This window comes from Convolutriloba macropyga, unplaced genomic scaffold, assembly GCF_964194025.1.
Source record: "Convolutriloba macropyga unplaced genomic scaffold, txConMacr16.3 SCAFFOLD_1613, whole genome shotgun sequence".
NCBI classification, from domain to species: Eukaryota; Metazoa; Xenacoelomorpha; order Acoela; family Convolutidae; genus Convolutriloba; species Convolutriloba macropyga.
The window spans coordinates 32,008-41,857 of NW_027451879.1; the positions used below are offsets into that span (position 1 = coordinate 32,008).

General features: G+C 36.1%; 1 long non-coding RNA gene across 1 annotated transcript; it reads right to left on the minus strand.

Annotated features, from left to right (window-relative positions):
* Nucleotides 1-2,240: 2,240 nt before the first annotated feature.
* Nucleotides 2,241-9,480, minus strand: LOC142357026 (uncharacterized). Its single transcript, XR_012761535.1, has 3 exons — nt 9,219-9,480; nt 2,643-2,720; nt 2,241-2,426 (listed from the first exon to the last, which is right to left on the minus strand). It is a non-coding gene; the product is annotated as an uncharacterized LOC142357026 (long non-coding RNA).
* Nucleotides 9,481-9,850: the final 370 nt, after the last annotated feature.

Sequence of the window (9,850 nt, forward strand, 5' to 3'; positions counted from 1 at the left end):
TAGAATATTTCAACCTGTGCAAACTAGTGCTATCTCAATCCTAATAACTTTAACTATTCCATCCCTTATTGCTCGGTTCATATTTGATGCTGTTTAACATAACTTATTAATTCATATTTGCATTTAACTTTCTCTAATGTTTAACTATATACCAAGTGTAGAACTAGGGGTTGAAATCTCTTTTTATACATGTGGTCCCGCGATTAACCCCATCGTTTAAGTATCTAATGTACGGACCAGCAGTATAAAAGTTTTAAAAATTTATAAAACTAATAAAAAGTATTTAGGAAAAAATTCAAACTTGAATTTTTGATTGCCTTGCAAATTTTTATTTTTAAATTTCAAAAATCAGCAGTCCTTCCTAGATGTGGGAAAAGAAATTTTCTATTGCCACATTAAGACATAACACTCTTCCTTGAACGGCTGATGTCCTTTTTCTAGTGCTCTGTGCACTTACAGAAGACAAACATTTTGTGGTACAAGATTGTGGTATCGACTTGAATTTTGCTATTCCTCTGCGCCGCCACACCTTCAGTTGTTGGTTTTTGATCAGCTAGATGTAAATTTTGATCAAATTAGGTAATAATTTGAACTATTGGATTGACTGATAGATACTGAGAAATTTAAAAAGTCAGATCTTTCTGGTTCTCTTTTAGGCACTTGAACTTCCTTTGTTCATTTAGGTAAAAATATTGCTGCAGTAGTAAGCAACTAAACTCCTGTTGAATGCTTGAAAATTTCAGTCATTTCAATTAGAGACGCCCCCCCCCCCCCCCCCCCCCCCAGCTTAGTGGACAGATAATCTACAGCACCCCAGCATGGTAACTATACCATAATGGGGCGAAGGGAAGAGAAGGCGTTGATTTTATGGGGGGCAATGGCTTCATGGGAGAGCTATGATTCAAAGGGGGGGGGGAGACTCGGAACATGTGTAAACTGGCTTTTTACATTGGTAGCCTTGACATGTGGGCAAGTGGCCAAGAGTATAAATATGACATGTACACTCAGATGCATAGTTAAAGAGATAGGGGTAAGGAGGTGACGTAATTGGTATGTTCTAGCTCCACAAAGATGGGGGGGTTTTATAGAAAGGAGCTGTTTTCGTTTGTTGATACTAGGTCATCGAACTAGCTATTGTATCATAAAAAATTTCAAATGTTCTGTTTCAAAATGCTTTAACTTTTTTCTCTAAAACTCCAAATATGATTTGATTTCGTAGGTTTCATACCATGAAAACAAAATATTTGCGGGTTTATCACATTTAAATGGGAAACTATATCTAGCGAACTGACTGTTCATATCTCAATACATGGGACAAAACAACTTTTTGGAAAATAATTATAAATGTTGTCATTTTTGTTCTTTTTTATATAAATGAAACACGCAACCTATTACCCAAAAAATTATGCCAAATAAGATTTATTTATCCTTCATCCCTTATAATAGCTGTGAGAAGTATCAAGGATTATAGAAGAAGGCACTAGTACTCGAGATCAATTAGGGTTGTGTTAAAAGTTTGAGAACGAACAACGTAATGTAAATTGTGAATTGTTAAACATAAATTCTAAAATGTTCTACCTACACTTGGCCATGGCTAGAGAAAAGAAGCCTTGACGAGCTCGAAAGAACATGAGAATGGGTTATAAAAGAAGCCCAAGATCAATAGCTTAAGACCAGTTGGTGTAATGATCATCACACTAGGCCTGCAAGTAATGAGATAATGGTTCCAATCGAGCACTGGTTCATTTTCACAGTAGTTGCGCCTGCTTAGACCCTTCTAACAGGTTGCTTTCACCACTCGTTGATTCTGTGAGGCAATTTAATATTATATCCATAAGATGCTAGTAGAAGGTCCCAGTTGCTTTCATTCATACCAAAACATTGACTGGATACAATTGAAATTATTGTTATGTAAATTCACTTTATATTTGAACGTTTAATGTTCATTTTTGCGCTGCGAAAGTCTGGTCTTAAATACTATTGATAAGAAACTGTAACCCTGTTTTCATCCACAGGTCATCAGCGTACTTTTAATCCTTGAATTTAGTAATAACGGCTAACTCCAAAACATTTTCCGGTTACGTTGAAAAATATGTGTGTATATGATTGCCATTTTTGACTACAACCCTAGTTCAATTTGGTTGTAGTTTGGTTGTCGCGGCCTATTTATTGAAGTCAACCCGTGAAGTATAAACCCTACCCCAAAGTACACAATGCCCTTTTTAAAAGTTGAAAAAGAATATGAACAACTGATTAATTCAAAACAGCTACAAGTACTGTAAAATTTTCCTCGTTACAAATCTACGCGATTACTTCAAGTAAAAGAAAAATTGAAGTGTTCTATAATGTTTATACTAAAGAGACAAACCAGTTCCAAATCATTTTTACTTCCCGGAGCAGATCGCCAGGGGTAGGCCGTCTGGACCCTAAAAAGAAAGGTTTCGTGATCAAGCTGTGCAATTTTTGTCATATTTTTCAAAAATTGTACGTACGGTTCCCTAAAATGAGAATTTAAACTTCCCACGCTAAAATAGAGCTATCAAACATTTTTTTTGCTTTTCAGGCGAAATAAATAAACCTTTTTCGTGGTAGTTACACGTGTAATTTCTATCAATGCTGTTCAAACTGGTTGTCAAACTTACATATGGGCAGGGTGCGTCTAATCCAGGCGCGCCTTGATTTCCCTTTTCGCCTCTCGGTCCTGGAAGGCCAACGGGACCCTGAAAAGACACGCAATACTGCTGTTAGCTACTGCGCTGTTTATACACTTCTTTCATTTTATAAATCAATGCGAATTGAACACAAAGATTTGTTTTATCACCCAATTATTTGTTGTAAAAACTGAAACATTTTTAAACATTTTTAAACAAGTTTAAGGAAGGCATTTAATAGTTTCATCTGGATTAAAGGCTGAAAACGTCAAAAGCTACCGTTTTTCCCACATTTTCAAAGAAGTTAATTCTACTCAGTGTTGTATTTTTATACTGATCTTGTTAGATAACTCTTTTTTTTGGGCAGATACAAAAAAAAAAGAAAAATTTCGCTAGCTCGCTTTCACGCTATCAATATTTATTGACTGACCGTTCATAGGTAATCTGTAAAACCATATGGCTATTATGAAGTGGGATGAGCTTTATATTTTAAACGGTTATAAACCCGTTATAAACGGTAAAATATCATAAATTAGTTTACCAGGTCTGCCCGTTTTTGATCTTCGAAGAAAATTCTGTGACCCTCAAGTACGCTTGTAAACACGAAGGCTCTCAATTGTGTATTTCACAATGTACAAAGCATCTTATCACCTCACTGTGTGGGTTGAGACAAAAAAAATCATTTTCCTTAGATGGTTTTCAATGCATGAGTTCATCCTGTCATTGATTAACGATTTTTGGACAGAACTTAAAAATTTCAACAGTTTTGTTAATGGTTTGTATTGTACTGTTATCATGAGAATGTTGCTCGTTGGAACAAGAAAGTAGAAGTAGAATCGGTGTCAAGTTTCAAAAAACGGGAATAAACTACCAGCCGTCTTATTAATGGTTTCCATGAAAAAAAAAACAGGAATTGGAGAAGCTGACATAGTAAACCAACAGACGCAACCTCAGTATTTGTCTTATTAGGAGTGCTTAGAAGTTTAAACAGCTTATCTTAAACTTTTATTCAAAAAAATCTTCGATAGTTGCTGCATTGTTTATGATGTTTGAGACAATTTTTTCCATTTTTTTCGTAGCCTATACGCCAGAAAACACAATAAACCTGCAACAAAAACAAATAATGGTTTTTTTAAAATTTAATTTTGCTATCGGCAATAATGTTCACTCTGAAAAGCACCTGAAATTATTGACATCAATTGGTTTCGGATCGAAAAAAATTCACTTTGCTATCAAAAACACAATTTCCGCTGTTAAAATAGAAACGTTGCAACAATATACGAACTGAGAAATACAGATGAAAAAGTTAAAGACGACTCTATTGGAACTAACAACCAGAAAAAAAATTACATATCATTAAAACATTCATCTGGTTTAAAAAATATCTTCCATCAAAGTGGTATTCGGTTAATTTTTTTCAAAAAAAAAAGATACAATGTTTCGATTTCTAGGAAAATGATGGCGAGACTGCCTCTAGTTAACTTTTTCAAACGTGACTGCAGCAAATGCTGAATTTTTGAGCCCAGAGAACTAATTAAAGACAAAATTGAACAAATCTCTTTTCAAAAACAGTTTAAATAATCAAAAAATGCTGATTGTCTCGAGTAAGAATTTAAGAGGAGCACATTAAAAAAACAAAGTAACAAGGGTTTGAATGAATTTTTAATACTAATTGTCAGATTTAGAATACTTTTACTCAACATTCAACTTTTCTTTATTCTATGAACAGAATAATAGAAGACAAGAACATCCAAATGAGATCCGGTCTCTAAAAACAATCTCCCTCCCGGTCCCGGAAGGGCATTTGGACCCTGAAAAGAGATGCAAAACTGCTGTTAGCTACTGCGCTGTTATACACTTTTTTCATTTTTTAAATTAATGCTAATCGAACACAAAGACTTGTTTTATCACCCATTTATTTATTGTAAAAACGGAAACATTTTTGAACGCTAATTTTAAGGAAGGTTTTTAATAGTTTCGACTGGATTAAAGGCCAAAAATGTCAAAAACTACCGTTTTTCCTTATTCAGTTCCCGCAATTTCGAAGAATTTAATTCAACTCAGTAATTAATCAATTTTTATACTGATCTTGTTGAATAACTCTTTTTCTTAGGGCAGATATGGAAAAAAAACAAATTTCGCTAGCTCGCTCGCTCTCAGCTATCAATTTTTATTGACTGACTGTTCATAGATAATCTGTAAAACTCTATAGCTATTATGAATGGGAATCAGCTTTAATTTTTAAACGGTTATAAATCCATTTGAAATGGTAAAATAGCATTAATTAGATTGCCAGATATGCCCGTTTTTGATCTTCAAAAAAATGTATGCATCTCAAACACGCTTACCAGCAAGAGGGCTCTCATTTGTGTATATCACAATGTACTAAAAATCTTATCACTTTACTGCGCGGGTAGGGACAAAAATGTCATTTTCCATAGATGAATTTCGATGCATGAGTTCATCTTGTTACTGATGGACGATTTTTGGACAGATCCTTACAGTTTCAACAGTTTTCTCAATGGTTGTTGTTGTATTGTTATCATGAGAGGAAGCTTGCTCGTTGGAACAAGAAAGTACAATGAGTCAAATCTGATGAAATGTTCGCTCTGAAAGGCACCTGAAATTATTGACCTCATTATGTTTCGGATTGAAAGAAATTTATTCTGCTCTCAAAGACACGATTTCTGCTGTAAAAAAGAAACACTGCAAAAATATACGAATTGAAAAAATAGAGATACAAAATTTAATTGACTCTATTTACAGCCAGAAAAAGTTTACATATCATTAAAAACCTTCAAACGTTTTAAGAAATATCTTCCATCAAAGTGGAATTAGATAAAAATTTTCTCTTAAAAAAGAGATAAAGTTAACGATTTCTGAAAAAACGATGGTGAGACTGCCTCTAGATAACTTTTTCGAACATAACTGCAACAGATGCTGAATTTTAGAGCCCAGAAAACTAAGTAAAGACAACATTGAACAAATCTCTTTTCAAAAACGGTTTAAATATTTAAAAAATGCTGATTGTCTCGAGTAAGAGTTTGAGTGGAGATCATAAAGAAAACAAAATAACAAGGCGTTGAATGAAATTTTGATTGAATCCAAATTTTTAGATTTAGATTACCTTTACTCAACATTCAACTTTTCTTTTTCCTCATAACATTATAATAGAAGACAATAACCGGCAAATAAGATCTGAGCTCTAAAGTCAATCTTACTGTCGATGAAAATTTTACCTAATAATAAATCAAACTGTCATTTTTATGAAATAATTGAACGATTTATAACTCCTATTTATTGACTCGGTTCCTACCAGTTTATCCTGCTGAATTTGGTGAGATCCCGGAGCCTCGTGTCAGAGCATTTCAGTACTGATTCATTACAATCCAATGGTAAAACGTTAAATCAGTCCTGAATCAGAGTGACCTAAGGGTAAATTTACCTCGCATTATGAGCAGACAAAACCCAGAAACATTTTTTTCATGAATTGTCACTGGGCATTCTTAGTTGATTCTTTTTTCTGATCAGAGTAAAATCATAGTTAAAATGAAAATTTCGAAAATCGAAAAATTTTGGCAAACGTGTCGCACGATCAGGCAAAAAACCAAGTAAAATCGTGTAAGTACACGTTACAATAAAAAATAAACGCTTGTTAAAACAGGGGGGGTGCTTGGATGGAGGGGTGGGTGCTTGGATGGAGGGGTGGGTTTGGAGTTTGGAATTAATATTAAAATATATTAAAACGTTACAAAACGTGTACAATATTAAAACGTACACGTTACTATAAAAAGTAAACGCTTGTTAAAACAGGGGGGGGGGGTGCTTGGATGGAGGGGTGGGTTTGGAATTAATATTAAAATATAATAAAATATCAAGCCAAGCCCCCCCCCCCCCCCACCCACCCAAGAAATAACCCCCCCCCCCAACCACCCAAGAAATAACCCCCCCACCCGCTATTAGCCCCCCCTGCGAAACCTCTATTTTTATCCGAACTCTTTAGAGGTTCTTCCGTGAAAATTCACGACGTCTCGGACCCTCCTGAACAGCCTGAAGGTTGGCCAGGAGCGTCCAGGATTGGCATTACCTGCGATCAAATCGCCCTGAAATTGGGCCCAAACAATTGGGCGGTTCTCAAATTTACAGGATAGTTGAATCAGATTGTTTTTAAAAAAATGGGGGGGGGGGCGAGCGATAGCGGGGGGGACGAGAGCGGGGGGGAGAACGAGAGCGGGGGGGAACGAGAGCGGGGGGGGGAAAGAGAGCGGGGTGGGAACGAGCGCGAGGGGGGGGGGGGGGAACGAGAGCGGGGTGGGAACGAGAGCGGGGGGGGGGGGGGGGAGGAGAGCGGGGTGGGAACGAGAGCGGGGGTGCAAACGAGAACAGAGAGAGAGCGTTTCCGACTGTTTTTTTAGCGTTTCCGATTGTTTTTGAATTTTTAATGGTCTCTATTAATTTTGTCAGGTTTATAAAAAGTTTGTTTGAATGTATTTGATTTATGTTACAGATGGAGTTTCTTGTTATTGGGGATTCAAATCTGCGAGACGCCTTGCCCTACATTTATTCGGACCCTGAGCTTCAGATTATTGGGTAACTTTGACATTTTTTTGTTCAATTTTGAAAATTTTTTGCAACTTTACTTGTTTTTAGAGCTCAATACGATGCCTTGGGGGGTCGCAGGTGTGACGATCTGTACGATTTGGTGGAATATGCACGGAGTTTTGCGCATATTTTTGTAATAGTAGGAGACAATGATGTTAAAGATCGAAAAGTTGATTATATTTTGAAAAAATACTTGGAGTTCCAGAATGCTGTCTGGCCATCGAACGTAAAGTTTGCGGGCAACATGAGACGAGGCGATCTAGATCCCGTAGTGGTCACGAATAATAACATCTTTTTGAGCGAAAACCTTGGAATTATTTTCAAAAGTGCTAAAATGGTAAAACACGCTGATTTCGATGTTAATAAATCTTATCATTTCAACAAAGAAGGCCATGGTTTCTCTCATTTGACTGCAATGATCCTCTCGGTATTCGAGGAGTTTGTTACTAGTTGGTAATATTGTGTATTACTGTTCACTACTGTGTATTACTGTGTAAATTTATGTGGTAGTGTAATGTATATGAAGGTTTGCAAGTGTTAAAGTGTGTTCAACTGTGTTCAACTGTGTTCAACTTTGTTCAACTTTTTTAGCACATTGTTTTATCAATTCGACTATGTCAATGTCTTTTCCGCTTTATCGGCTTCTTTTTCGGCTCCTCGGATCTGTTTCAGAGGTATGGGTATCAAGCTGACGCTTTGGTGAAAGAAATGGACGATTTGACGAATACCCGGATGTTTGGGCCCAATTTCAGGACGGTTTGAGGGCAGGTGACGAAGCCTCTGGTGGCGGCTGGTCCACCTTCCAGCTGTGGAGCAGGGTTGCAAACGTCGTGAATTTTCACAGAAGTGTCAGAATGTCAGTACGTCCAGTTTGGTCAGTACTAGCAGGATGAGAATGGCATTATGTCCAGTTTGGCAGAATGTCAGAACCAGCAGGATGAGAATGTCCAGAATTTCAAAACTTTTAGTTGATTTGACAAAAATATGACTGAAATAACAAAAACAAATAAAGATCTTGCTGAAAAAAATATTTGTTCTTATTTATTGAAATCTTGTATTTTTTTTCCATTTTTCTTCAATTTGAAGTCTCTTTTTAATGTTTTCTGATAGGTAGTCATTGTTAGGCCATTAAAAAGGACATCTTACGCTGTTCTTTTAAAGATGAGTTTTTATCATAATGCTCAGTAAAAAATCAGTGAAATTTTCATGCTGCTCAGAGAAAATTCAGAGTGTGAGTCATAAAATTTTCATTCTGCTCAGAGAAAATTCATAGATTTTTCTCATTCTGTTCAGAATTAATGCAGAAAGTTGATCTGAATTTACCATGATCAGTCCAAAAAGTGACATGATCAGAGTACTTGGCAGAAAAAGATTCTGAATCATTGCTGAAGTTGGCTGCTACGAACGTCCGGGATGAATCTCAATCTGGCTGAGATCAGTGCTCCTTTACTAAAAACGAAGGTGGAGTAAATATTGAGATAATTCAATTTAATTTTAAAATAAAAACAATTTATTTCATTCAACTTTAATTGCAATTTTCAATTTTAATTCAAATTAAGAGACAAGGAGAGCTAAGTGACCCCAGAACAATATAATATAGGACGCTTCAGGAAAATTTGCACACATTTCTTTATTTTTTAATCAAAATTGGTCTAAAACCTAAGAAAACAGAAACCTTTACGCAGAAACAAAACTAGCATTATTATTACTGGTGACGAAAGCCATAAAATGATGCATACCATAGACTGAGATGACCTTGAAAAGAGGTCAGAAAACTTCTGAACATAGAAATGGGCTAGCACACAGCTTTTGAGATCGTTATTCTTTTTGAAAATGAGGAACAGTTAAGTGGGATCATAAAAGACAGAGTGAAGTCGAAGCAGAACCGATGCAATTTATCATGTTGTACATGAACCGGGTGAAGAACAGCTCCGGGTCAGTTGCATTGGTTTCAATGTTTTTTACCTGTATTCCTCTGCGGCCAGTGTCCCCTTTATCGCCTACGGTGCCCCGTGGACCTGTATGACCTCTTTGTCCCCTCTCTCCCTGTGGACCCCTGTTGCCAGCTTCTCCTTGTTTACCATTTTGGCCAGGGATTCCGGCAGTACCCTGCCAACGACAGCATTTTCAAGACGAGTAAGTAGGGCTGGTAATTTGCATTCTCACAATAAGTTCTAATGACCAATAGAAATTGTGTTTCTTGTTCGTTCCTGCAGGAACAAAATTGTTTTTTGTTGGCTTTTGATAATAAACTAATATGCATTTTCTGATGGTCTGCCTTGCGTAGTAGCTTGAACAAAAAAACAACGTATGATTAAGAGCATCCAGACAAAATTTCGACAGAATTGCCATTATAAATTCTCCCATCTTTATGTACATAGCGAAGATAACTTCGTTCTTACATAAACACAACAATACCATGAAATCATTGTTTGAAGGTAAATAGAACAGTCAACTATATTTTTGAGTGCTCAATGTCAGAAGAAATTAAAATTCTGTTCTTGATATTTGCCTTTCATATATCGAGGTTTAAACTTTTGTGAATATTCGACAGTTTTATTCACATTCAGTAATTTTTGATAAATTTTGGCACAATT